Here is a 13,199-nt window from a genome sequence, read left to right as displayed (position 1 = left end):
GATAGCCACTCTTTTTTACCAACCTTTGTTTTTGTTAATAATGAGTCTGACAATGAAGTGACTACATCTCCATCTTTTCACCTTTGTTTCTACTGAGCTTCTCAAAGGTCCATTCCTGTAATATTTTGGAGGACATCTCCCATTACAATCGTTGGGGTTTTCAATTTATGAGTAAGGCACGCGAAGCTCCCTTACAAACCCGACAAATCGTACTTCGGAATCATCGCATTTTTCTTCATCGGCGGTTCACATCAAACACGTAAGCAAAAGGCAATATATATACTACTGGACCCTGAAGCCCCAAATCATCTTCTGTTTTCTATGTACTCCCATGATTATTTAGCAAATGCCAAAAATAGTGTTTCTTTCATGTGTACATCGTTTCGTTTGGAGTTTTGCCCACTTGATCTGAATATGAGGAAGGACAAATATCTTGTAGCAAATCAGATTCAGGTCATGTCATGATTCCTTAAGGGCCTCATGACTGGTGGTGTTTCTTTCTTTCAAATGAAAACACCATGGTGATTCCTATTTTTCATAGTTGTACTAGCAGGATTATCATAACAACTAAGCAAATGCCAAGTTGGAAATTTGAAGATAAAAAATTGAGGCGTGTGATCAGGTGTCAATACTTAAAGAAAGAGCCTTTAGTTTTTCTTAATCAGAATGCAGAAATTTAAGCATGTAGATCTTTGATGAAAACATAATTAAGATATTGCTGAGGTAATCTCATGTTACCTTTGTATTATGTTAGCCTGCTACTTTACTATATCCAGGTCATAATATTGTTGCTATTTTCATGAACTAAGTAATGGTTAATGACACAACTCGATGAACTAAGTATTGAGAGCATGGGCTGTTGCGGTGGACCGGTGGTAACGACAAGCTCAGAGGGTTTTGCCACTTTTATCATGTTGGTCGTGCTAGCACTAACAACGTAGAATAAACAATATACTGCTGGGACCAGTGACACTTATTCTACTTCCTTAACAGCGGGCAAATTGGTAATTTTTGGTCGATATAGCAAGTTTGAGAAGACCCAATTTTGTTATACTATGTAAGTTGATACACTTTTTATATGTTCGATTGGTGATATTGGAAATAGCTAAGCTTACTGGTGTGATCCATCTAGGAAAATCTCACACAATGACATAAACCTATATCTAGAATGATACGAGGACTGTGAAATAGAAAGGATGTGATGCTACTATGTTCTGGTGGATTGTAAGATGGTATTTGAGGATTTACTAAGTATTTAATGACATTACTCTTGGTATGTTTATAGGCGAGGCTGCTGGCGCCTTGCATGTCAACCCACGACCGCTATAGCGCGATGTGGAGGGCCACTCTTCCTTGTCCCCCTCCGCCTCGCGAACGAAGGCATCCCAGTCATCCTCTTTGCCGGATCTGTCACCTCTAGCGCCGTCGGTGTCGACATTGGGACAGAGAAGGGGAGGGGAATGGACGTGGAGTGGAGGTGAATCGACGGAGTGCGGATTGAAAGTGAAGTGGAGTTAGGGTTTGCTCCGGGTGGGGATTTTAGTGGGAACAAAGTGGGGTCGACGCGGGCTAGCATGGGCCAGGCTAATGTGGCGGACGCGGCCTTCCTATATCCGCCCGATTTTGGTTAGATATGATGGGTGCGAGACAACCCATGCCTATAGGGTTGTTATGAGTCATCGGTCTGCGTCGGTTTTTCTGACCGAGCCTTTCGACCGGGCGTTTAGGGGCAGTTTGTGGTGCTCGGATGTAGATGCTCTCTATTGTGGCGTAGTGGAGGTGGTTGGATCGACGGGTGAAGAAAAAGACAAACATTTGGAGGAAGACCAGCGACAATCGAGCTCGACTAAAACATACATTTCTTTTTAGTTAATCGCAAAGGCACTCCCTTCAAATTTCCATGCATTGTGACCATACGAATACATTTTACTTCTATTATCACTATATTCAAAATAATATTAATTTAGGAAATTACCGAGATTTGTCTGACTATTATTTATTTATGCTCTGGTGGAATGGTAAAGAATTACTTCATCCGGTTTCTACGATGGGTATTCTCTGTTAGACATTTTAATCCCTTCGACGTGAAGTATTTGTGCTAACTGCATATATTGTTTGTGCATAATGGGTACAAGTTCAGGAAGATGTTTTTATTATACTTGCTCGAATATCATGCCAGTGAAGATAAAAACAAAATTTCTGATATTGTGCGAGATTTCTTAAGTGCATCAAATAGTAGATCTTAATTTGTAACAACTTTTTAGTTGGATAATCGTTCTATATGTATCCAAGGTCAAATTGCCTTTTTGCTATCAATTAACATTGCAAGTGAAGTGGATTTAAATTGTTACTCGATTGGGCCCATGATATCTATTCTCTACACGTGAAATTTAACATGCTTTATGTTTACATAGCTCCAGCAAAATATTTTAAAAGCCCGTGGCAACGCACGGGCATTCTACTAGTTGATATAGTTGTCTCGTGCATAGCTACAGTAACCACGCACTGGTACATCTCGTCCATTGGCCGGCCTAGTTGGGGCTTTGCCATGTGCGCCGCGCCTCCTATTGGACGCAACGAGCATCAATATGAGCTCCAGGAGTCGGACCTCCCACAATGCAAAATACACTGGTGCTCTCGGGTGCCACCGCACTCTATATGCAAAAATAATTTAATATTCAAAAAAGTTAAAAAGATTCTGAATCTTTTTTTGAATCAAACAGATCAAGCATTGTGCTCGTATGAAAAATGCGCCGGAGAATGACTTCAATTGTATCCTTTGTCAAAGATTCGGCAAAAAGGCTATATACAAGTACTATTCATGGTGTATTGTTGTCATAAATTTGCCTTTTTGCTTGAAGTCAATGAAAATCATTTCTTGGCCAAACTTTTCTTGACTCTTATATTTCTAAACGGATGGAGTACTAAGGGCATCTCCAACGGCAACCCGCAAATTTTCTTACGCATCCGTCGGACATTTATGCGGGAGGCCGCCATCCAACCGTAGCCGCATATGTTACAACCCGCATTTTAGCTAACCAGACGAAATTCATGCAAACCAGTCGATATTCATCAAAGTTCGGATAGAAAACAACACAAATCATCTATACATAGCATGCAAATTAAGTCTAGTACAACAAGGTCTCAAATTCGACTAGATCCCGGATGTTCAAAAAGTTTTTCATGAACAGATCATGTCGTCCCACACATACTTCCCCTTCAGCTTCATAGTCGAGTAGCTCACCATCCTTCGTACTCTAAAAAACGACATAGCATTTGAAAATAAACTCAATGAAATTTTACCGAACACCTGCCGGGCGTGGTGTCCGCCATGGAGGTCGTCAACAGGGGGCAGAGTGTACCCGCGTACAAACGGCTCCAGGGTGGACAGCTCTGTCAAGTGGATGCGTCGGTGCTGGTTGCGGAAGTCCGACAACGCCTCTGTGACAGCTGGAGATGTACAACAGCAGCGACGGAGGTGGAGGATGCAGATGCAAAGGAAAGGGGAGAAGGGGTGGAGTGGAAGAAAATTGGACCAGGAGGGGAGATTGGGTGGGCCGGGGGTGTCGGAGTCCTACGATTCGTGCTGTCCGGACTCCCACAAACCTGCCCCCACTTTATCTTCAATTTACGGAGAAACGCGTCCGGACCGTCCCGCGGACCGATACATGCCCGCGTTGGATGGGGACCGTCCCGCGGACCGATACATGCCCGCGTTGGATGGCTTCCGTGGTCTGGATGGATGCGGGCGGTTTGTGGGTTCACCTTGGAAATGCCCTAACTAAGAGTTTTAACGTGCTCCCTTTTACCCTATCTTTTCATTAATTAGTGGTTTGACTAACTCTTACCTTTTTATCTTATATGTAAAAGGTGAAGGTAAGAAGAAGTATGTTAAAATTTAGGGCCGTGCTACGCGTCGACCTGCGGATCTTTTAAAAGATCCGCCGCCTCGCGAGCCGTCCTTTCTTCTTCTCTAATTTCCTCCACAATGCTCTTATTGCAAAATCTTTTCTTCTCTAACTTTTTGCAACAAGAGCCATATTACAAAAAATCTTCTTCTCTAATTTTCTACAACAAGACCTCTGTTGCAAAATCTTCTCTTCTCTAATTTCTCGCAACAAGACCGCTGTTGCAAAAAAATTATTCTCCATTTTTCTACAACAAGACCCTTGATGCAAAACTTCTTCCCTATTTTTCTGTAACAAGACCCTTGCTGCAAAACCTCCATTGCAATAGGACCCAACATCTCTAGCCCCTTCCATGTATTCCTGCAACAAGATTGTTGTTGCGAAAACTTGCAAGAACGCCGACTGCTACAACGGAGAGAGCACCCCGTGGTCTCAACAGCACCCGCTTTTTTACGACGAAGGAAGGACGCCGGTGGCCGCCGCCGATGTGGCGGCTTGCAGCAACGTGCTTGTTTGAGAAGAGGTGGGGAGGAGATCCATGGAAAGAGGCGAGGGATGGAGAGATAGAGGTAGGGGATGGGAGAGTCAATGTGAGAATGTGTGGCTGTTGCGGTATGCCTTTTCGAAACAGGTGCCCAGTTGCAAGAACCGGAGTACGGAGTGCTCTGCATGGTGAGATGAGATCCGGAAAAAGGTTGCGGGTGAAGGTTGGATTCAACGTATGGATAGGATAGATAAATAAAGGGTCTGTTTAGGACACATCTAGATGTGACATAGTTATGTGACATCTAAGCTGATGTCCACTCCTGTTTGTGTTTTTTTTTGTTTCTTTTGCTGCATTATATATTTGTGGAAGTTTAGATGTGACATCCTTAAAAAACATCTAATGTGAATTAGACAAACTGATAAATGTATGCAGCCATTTCGGTGGAGATAGAGATGAAGACGAGAAGCAGTGCGCTGGCCCATCAAGACGCGTGTCAAGTGTAGAATGTGGCGGATGTGAGAGGAAATATCGGCCAGTTGACCACAAGCTTTTCCCTAAAATTTACCATACTAAATTATTTGGCGTATACAGGCGCGCTTGGCATCCAAGCGCACCAAGTTCGTGTCAACTAGCGAACCAACCTGTGGTTGGATGGTTAGAGGGACTGTGGTATCCCCAGCCCACCAGGGTTCAAGTCCTGGTGCTCGCATTTATTCCTGGATTTATTTTAGGATTTCCGGCGATGCGCATTCAGTAGGAGGAGACGTTCCTGTCGATGACGAGGTGCTAACGTGACTTCGTAAATTTCAAGATGATATGCTGGCTCAGTCTTTCGGAGGTGCTCATAAGGATAGTGTGTGCGTTCATAGGGATGAGTGTATGCGCGTGTATGTGAGTGCTTGCGTCTGTACTGTGTTAAAAAAAAAGTTCGTCGTCAACTATCATAGATGTAAGATTCAAAAAAGGAAAAGAAAAAACTTCCATAGGCTTCTGCAATCTTTCGAGAATCCATGTCTTGCAGCAGACGCGAGACGTCCAAGTCCAATAATACCATGACAGCCAACTTGTAACTCAAGCCAAGCTGAATTTATAGGTCGCGCGGGACACCGTCGTCGGCAACTTGTTAGTTGTAGCTCAAGCCGCAGGCCACCACCGCCACCGCACCTCCACCGCCGGAAACCCGACCGCGCAGATGCAGCTACCGGACATCGTCAAGGAGACAGGCCTTGGCCTCATCCTTGGCGCCATTGGAGGCTCCTCCTACTACTTCATCAATGGCCTCTGCAGCTCCCCCGAAGGCCGCCGGCTTGCCGGCGGCGCCCAGGCAGTCGTTACTAACGCGCCCCGCATCGGCTATTGGGTGGCCTTGTTTGGTCTCCAGGCAGCCATTGGCTGCGGCATGGAGCACGTGAACAAGAAGGACGACCCCCTCAACACCGTCATCTCCTGGGCCCGCGCCCATACCGTCGTCTCCATGCGCCAGGGGCCACGCGCCGCCGCCCTCGCCGGGCTCAAGGGTGCGGCCGTCGGTGGGCTCGCCGAGATGGCTGCGTACGGCCTTGATATTTGATGCTATGAGGAGTTTTTTCATCTGCAAGCTCCGCTAAAATTTAGGAGTTGGATGCCGTAATTTTTGTTAGCACACATTAGTACTTGCATAGATATGGAGCGTCCTGTTCTTGACTCGTTATTCCCGTTGTTCTAGCTGCGAATGCAATCTTTATGTATTCTATAAGAGCCATGCATTTCTCTCTATTTTTTGTGTGTTCTACTTTCTACCAAAGTCACCACACGTTAACCCAGTTTTAGCCTGATTTTCCGCCTATTAACCGGGAAATTATCACTTCTTTTTAATCATAAAAATGATAAGTCTTTTGTCTCGTTTAAAAAAAAAGTCAGCACACCTTCGACACAAAGCATCCTTCGTCAAACTTCACAGAATTGAAGATACAGATCATTGTCATGGTCTTCATTGGACAATTCTTCCTCTGAATCTTGGTTTGCATGTGCATAGAGCACGTACATGCATGACAGTGTCAATCTAAACGAACCCACGTCCCAAGATGAATCGGATGACAGACTGACCTATCTGGGCGGTGGCCCCCCAGCTCACAGGAAAATATACGTATATATCTTAGTTTTAGGCCTAATTGTCCACTAAATATCTCTACTCCTAATGTCTCAGTTGGTAGTCTCCGTTGCGGGTTTATTTTCGTCCCACCTTCGTCTGGTTTTTTTTCGTCGTTTTCTTTCGTCTGGTTTTTCTTTCGTATCTCACCCCGCACGTAAAACTAACCTCAATCTCGATCTGTTTCATCTCAGCCTCCAGCCCCGAGAGGAGCCGCCGCCGCCGCCGAGAGGAGACGCCCCAGCCCCGAGAGGAGCCACCGCCGCCGAGAGGAGACGCCCCAGCCCCGAGAGGATCCGCCGCCGCCGCCGGGGAACGAGGTCGCCGCCGCCTCCCTCGCCCGCGGCCATGATGACCGATCTGGCGTGGGCGCCGCAGATCACCCTCTGGTCCATGGCCTCGACCAGGTACGAATCCCTCCTCCACTTCTTCTAGTTTGGTTATTTCCGCATCTTGATCTGATTCGGGCGTGTGTGCAGTTTGCTATGATCTGGCGACGGGATGCAAGGAGAAGCTGCTGCGGTTTCAAGGGGCCGTGAGGATGCCCACCATGAAGGCGTGTCTGGGATGATGGAGGTGATATCCAGGCCCTGGTGATATCGGCCAGGTCCCCGTTGCCGTCGACTGGCGGCGGCCACCGTGTCCTCTTCCATGGCGTCGGCGGGGCCTTCCCCTGCCAAGCGCAGCGGCTCCTTGGCTGGATCACCGTCGCACACCTCGCCGGCGTGGTCGGCAAGATCTGCATCTCGATCCTCGCCACTCTCCATCCTCTTGCAGGTAATAGGCTTTCCGCCCCCTCTTTTATCTCCCGCGTTCTCGTGTGCACGGATTGTGAGCGTGAAGGAATATTTCTCTTCTATTTCATGGTGCTGCTGTGCTCCTTCTGCCTTCACACTACACATATATAGATTCTTCAAAGGAATTGGATGCTGATAATATCAACTTAGTTCCCTGAATGTGATATATATATTCTTCCCTCGCTTTGAATTGATTGCCCCAAACAATATATCTCTGGTTGACAGCCATGGCCTATTATTATTGTTGTTTTACAACACTCTGCGCTGTATTGTCCAATCATGGTCCAAACTTAAAACTTGGCTGTGGATTCATTGTATGTACCATATGCTGTTCATAGCTACAAAATTGCAATCTCTTGAAAATGTTCTTGAATACAGTAATTTTTTTGTCACATAACCCATATGCTGATGATAAAGTTTGTTGTATGAGCTTGTGGCATACTGATCCGACAGGTGGCAGGTATGCATTCAGATGTTGCAGCTCTAAGGAAGGGTAGTATATGGCACATGGCTTCGTGGGTTGTTCGACAAGAAGTGTTTTGGGCATATTCGAAAGGCAATCTTGTCAAAATTGTACATCGATTTTCTTATTCCGCCATCAGCTTCTATTGATATGAGCGATACAAAAAGTTCAGCACTGAATTTTAGTATGTTAACTTGCAAGATTTCTCGTGACTATTTTTTTTGTTATAGGTTTATAAATTTCGAAATATAGTTGCAGCTTCACGGAATGGACGGCCCAAATTATGTAAGTGTCTATATGTTTACTTGGTGGTGGTCTAGCGTGAGTGACACCTGCATCTGTAACTTACCCATTGGATGTTGTTCGAAATCACCTGACAACACAGGTGATGCTTTTCTTCCTTTTGTGATTTGTGAATAACACTAAGCCAATCAATCAATCAATATAACTTCCAGTTAGAACTTAGAGCATCTTTACCTAACGCTTTCATGCAATGCAGCTTTACAGACCAAAGGAACAGGTTTTAGTAAGCTAAACTTTCATGTCTATAAAATTCTGCAGAAAACCACTAGGTATTACAAGGGCATCTTTCACACGTTGTCTACAATTTGTAGAGAAGAGAGTGGTAGAGGATTGTATAAAGGCCTTTGGTCCACCTTATTGGTAAGCCGTATGCTTCTACTGAGAATTGTTTTTTAGTTGACTTCCCAGTAACTTTTATGAGTTACAGGGAGTTGGACCTGATATATCAATCAACGTTTATGTATATGAATCCCTGAGGTCTCATTGGCAAATGGAAAGTTGAATGTCAAACTGTGCGACCAATGATTTGCTATGGTACCTCCCTCTTCTCTCTTCTATGAACCCTATAACACACGTCTCAAATCTTAATTTCTTTTATCCTATTGCAGGTTAATTCCAGTTGGGTGTGTTAACCTACAGTAATCAATCAAGTCAACAAATATAACAATGATACTTTGTCTTCTGATTTTTGGTGGTGATTTTTTTTGTGACTGAACTAACAGGAGCTGAAGCATGTGTTCTTATTTTTTTATATGACTAGATGCATATGAACCGAAGCTCCATAATTTTCTTTTCAAGTCGACATTGGTGGCAACCAATACAATTAGCGTTATTTACAACCAATGAAGTCTTATAATTTTCTTTCTTAGAAATATACAGTGACACTGACTATCATTTAGTAGCTCTACAGGCACTAGCCAAAAACAATAATATTTATTTATTTAACCACCAAATAGAACAATAGGTTATTCTGCATTATGGGTACACAAATCACAACACTATATTTCAGCTGTAGAAATCTGTGTGGATGCCTGCTGATATTTTAAGCCTACATATTGCCGATTTGGTTTGAGGAATGCTTGAAGCATAATTTACTCCCTAATGTGCAAATAGCAGTATCATTTTTTGTCAAGAAACTGAGAAGACGGAAGAGAGTTGGTGTTGTCAGTATGGTGAGCCTATGCGGCAACCACAAGGCTGAAGTCTGCTTTGATCGTTGTTCAAGATTTGAGCCTTGGCTCCGGTTTTGATAGCTCTATATCAGTGAGTTTAGTACAGTAACTATTTTAAGTATCTTTACTGTGCATAGTTGCATACATTTTATTCATGGATTAGTCTTGGTAATATTAACATTTGAAAAGCAATTTTTGTGTGACCATTTTTTCATCTTAGTATCTCCATCTACCAGCAAAAGGCAACGTGCACAAACCTGTATTTAACATGCAACATGAGATAGTGTGCATCGAAACTATGCTTATGTTTGTGACATTCATGTGGCATCTCATGCAGATAGATTTTATTATCCATTTCTGTAGCATGCAATGTTTATTTTCTTCTTTTGGTCCATAATCCCTCCTCAAAGAAATATAAGAGTGTTTAGATCACTAAAGAAGTGATCTAAACGCTCTTATATTTCTTTACATAGGGAGTACATGTCATGATTGTTGGATACACATGCAGACTTTCAGCGAGTTTTTGTTCTCGGACTTGGGATCCACAGTCCAAAGTTGATTGGTGGATCAAGTGAACTTGGTGCATCTCCATTCAAGCTGGCGTACAATTACCAGCCTGCTTGTTTAGCGCAGTCTCCACAATCATACAAGCAAATGAGCATCTGTGGTGGCTTTGGGCGCGTGTTTGAGGCTGGTCCGGTATTTAGATCAGAAAAATCAAACACTCACAGGCATCTGTGTGAGTTTATTGGGTTGGATGCAGAAATGGAGATTAAGGAGCACTACTTTGAGGCAAGGAAGATTTGGAGGAAATAATTCTTTAGTTTGTCTATTGAAGCGATGCTGACCAAGTACTGATTTTTGTTTTCAGGTTTGTGATATCATAGATTGCTAATTGTAGCAATATTCAAACACCCAAATGAAAATTGTCAGAAGGAACTCGAGACAATAAATAGGCAGTATCCATTTGAACCTCTGAAGGTAAGACATTACTCCTTACTGTTTTGTGTTGTTATATGTGTGCTTTTGCTTAATTTACTGTCTCAATTCTTCTAATTTATATACAGTACCTAGAGAAAACGTTGAAGCTAACGTACGAGGAAGGGATTAAAATGCTCAAGGTACTAACATGTACTTTTATGTATGTCTATGATATCATTATTGTGGCGTTGTATACAATATGCTCTTTTTTGTTGTTCTCACAGTATGATCGATACTAGAACTTAATAGCCCAATTATATTGCATGAAAGGCCTTTGTTGGAAATGATAAAACAGCTAGACAGTGAAATGCCGACCAGCCCCATGTCACTCCATCCCCATGGGCGACCCTAAGCCCGGCGACCCCCACCCTCCTCCCCTCACCGTCGCCGAGCGGGCGGCGGCGGGGACGGTTCCTTTTCTCCGCGGTTGTGTCCTCCATGAGTTGGGGAGCTCATGGGGCGGGCGGCAAGCGGAGGGCGACGACCAGCGCGGTGTCGTGCCTCTTGCGTCGGCGGATGTGGTGAGGTGGGTGGCCTAGGAGGCGTGGGCGACTCGGTTGCTGGGGCAGCTGCCCGGGAGCGGGCTCGAAGGCTCAGATCATGGCGGTCCCGATCTGTCCGCTCCGGCCATGGGGCTGGCCGTTGGATACTGTGACATGGGCATGGTTGGGCTGCGTCCGGGCCGTGCTTACTGCGTGAGCTTTGGCTTTCGTGGTGTATCTGAGGCTCGGTTGTGTTGTGTTGTGCGTTGGTGTTGACTCACCTCCATGTTGGTCGTGCGGATCGATCGAAGGGCTCTCGGAACTGGTGGTCATGGTTTGCTGCTGCCCGTATAGCGTGGTCTTGGCTTGCTCTCGATTGGCGGTGGCTGAGTTCCTTCCTCGGGGCTGGGTTAGGTCGAGGGGCTTAGGGCGAAAGTCTTGGTTTGATGGGCGTTGAAGGATACCAGCGACCATGGCGTTGTAGCTCCCTCCTCTTTGGAGTTGTCATCGATGAGTTCCTCCTCTTCACTAGACCATGGCTTGCTGGTTTTAAGGGTTGCCGTGGGGGTTGTTGGTGTGGGCGGCCATCTCCTGAGGTCTGCCAGCTGTTGTGGGTCACTCTGGGCGAAATCTTAAGTCTTCGAAGGGGGTCGATGACCGCGACTTACTTTGTCCGTGTCAACAAACAATTCGAAATACCTCGACTTTTTCAGAACAGGTCCGAGTCAAATAGCAATGATTCGAAGCACTTCTTTTTCCATTACACTATTTCAGAAACCTAATGACTCGATTGTATGGATATGGAAAATACAGGATTTCCGATCCTAGCGGGAAAAGGAGGGAAACGGCGGCGCCCTTGGGCGTCGTTATCCTTCTTGAAGGCATCTCGGAAGAGTTCATCCACTCATCTCTGGGGTGTGGGCAAGTTGGTGGTATAGTTTCGAGTTGGCTGATGTCGGAATTGTTGTTTCTTTTTTGTTTCTCTTCTTTTTTCGGGGCTTTGCACAATTTTCCCTTTTAAATCGCGTGGTTTTCGGCCTTGTTTTCCTCATAAACAGGGCCATTCTGTAATTTTATTTTCCTCTCTTAATGAATTGGGCAAAGCTCCTGCCTTTCTCCTAAAAAAGGCCTTTGTTGGGTGGACAATACATCTACATATAACAACTGTGCAGACTACAAATGTTTTCCCCATTCCTTCCCAAATTAGAAAAGGTATAATTAAGTTCAATGACATGTGGGTTTACCAAGGTAACCAATCAAGCTAAACTGGATTAGCATTTTTTCTACCCCCTCCGTCGTAAAATATAAGAGCGTTTTTGACACTATACTAGAGTCAAAAACACTCTTATATTATGGGACGGAGGGAGTAACTTCTATGAATGCCACACAAATTGTAATGGTAATTTTTATACATGTGTGTGATTTTGCAGCATACCAATGAAGCCTTAAAAATAACTTGGATTGGTAAAAAGTAAAATTAGACGGTGGGAGCTGTGTGAGTACGCAAGTTGTACCTTGTCGGTTTTGATGACAAGAAGTCTCTCTATGAGGGCATCCATAGCTTGATGATTTTGCACCTCTAAGATTGCCTTTAATGATTTTCTGTTTGCCTTTATATATTGCAGGTTTCATTCTGGAATCCTGTAGGCAGGGTGCTTGCAATCCCCTACATCTCGGCTGCAACAAAAAAGACCCAACGAGGCTGTTGTTTCAAGCTCAGACCCTCTTCATTGCACGCGGTGCTAGAAGGAGAACTGGGTTGTGGTGGTGTTGCTGGTCGTTTTCCTTTTTACTTTTGCACTTTGGCCGTCATAAACGACACATGCTTGCTCCCCGGATGGATCTCTTTCTCTCCCTGGATCTTTTAAACAGGTGTTGTGATTAAAATTGTGATAAATCAGTGTTCATCACTATTCTTTTTGGACTTGAATAGATCTATGTCTAAATTACACATAATGTGTAGGAGAAAATTACTATAGCTGGACTTTCATGTCTTTCTTGAATCCATGGCAAAGCATAGTCACCTTAGTACTATGTTGCTTTGCACATGTCTTCTCATGGCCTTATTAAAGATCTTGTTTCCATGGCTTTAAACACAAGATGATATTTTTGTAGCATATTTCATATAAGTTTTCCTCCTATAAGGCTATAATTTCAAATTCAAGCCCACCCAACACACAAAGTTTCTATCTTCTTATTTTCTATACAAGTAGTAGCTGGCGCAGCGGTGGTGTTGATGAACGACACCCAATGCAGAGGCGGCAGTTACCATAGGAAGAGGTCAAGAACATCTAGCTCTTGTGGTGTTCCTCCTCATTGTTGTCATCGCCATCAACAGCAACAATGACGACCGGCTCATGAGACGGCTACTAGAGAGGGAGCGAGGAAGGGGGAGACAGATCTTTCAGGTACAATGGTACGACAACCATGTTTTGAAATATCAATGAGATTTGGTGCTAAGTCAGCATCGTGTTTTAT

At 44.4% G+C, this 13,199-nt stretch overlaps 1 long non-coding RNA gene across 1 annotated transcript; it reads left to right on the top strand.

Moving 5' to 3' along the window:
- Positions 1-6,690: 6,690 nt before the first annotated feature.
- On the top strand, positions 6,691-11,910 carry LOC120970795 (uncharacterized). Its single transcript, XR_012201710.1, has 10 exons — positions 6,691-6,930; positions 7,003-7,300; positions 8,014-8,168; positions 8,345-8,446; positions 8,514-8,620; positions 8,695-9,349; positions 9,767-10,050; positions 10,130-10,239; positions 10,326-10,379; positions 11,535-11,910. It is a non-coding gene; the product is annotated as an uncharacterized lncRNA (long non-coding RNA).
- Positions 11,911-13,199: the final 1,289 nt, after the last annotated feature.

The sequence above is a fragment of the Aegilops tauschii genome, chromosome 2 (genome assembly GCF_002575655.3).
Source record: "Aegilops tauschii subsp. strangulata cultivar AL8/78 chromosome 2, Aet v6.0, whole genome shotgun sequence".
In the NCBI taxonomy this organism is placed as follows: domain Eukaryota; kingdom Viridiplantae; phylum Streptophyta; class Magnoliopsida; order Poales; family Poaceae; genus Aegilops; species Aegilops tauschii.
Note: the sequence above shows the minus strand (reverse complement) of the source record. Positions and strands in the feature narration are given on the sequence as shown.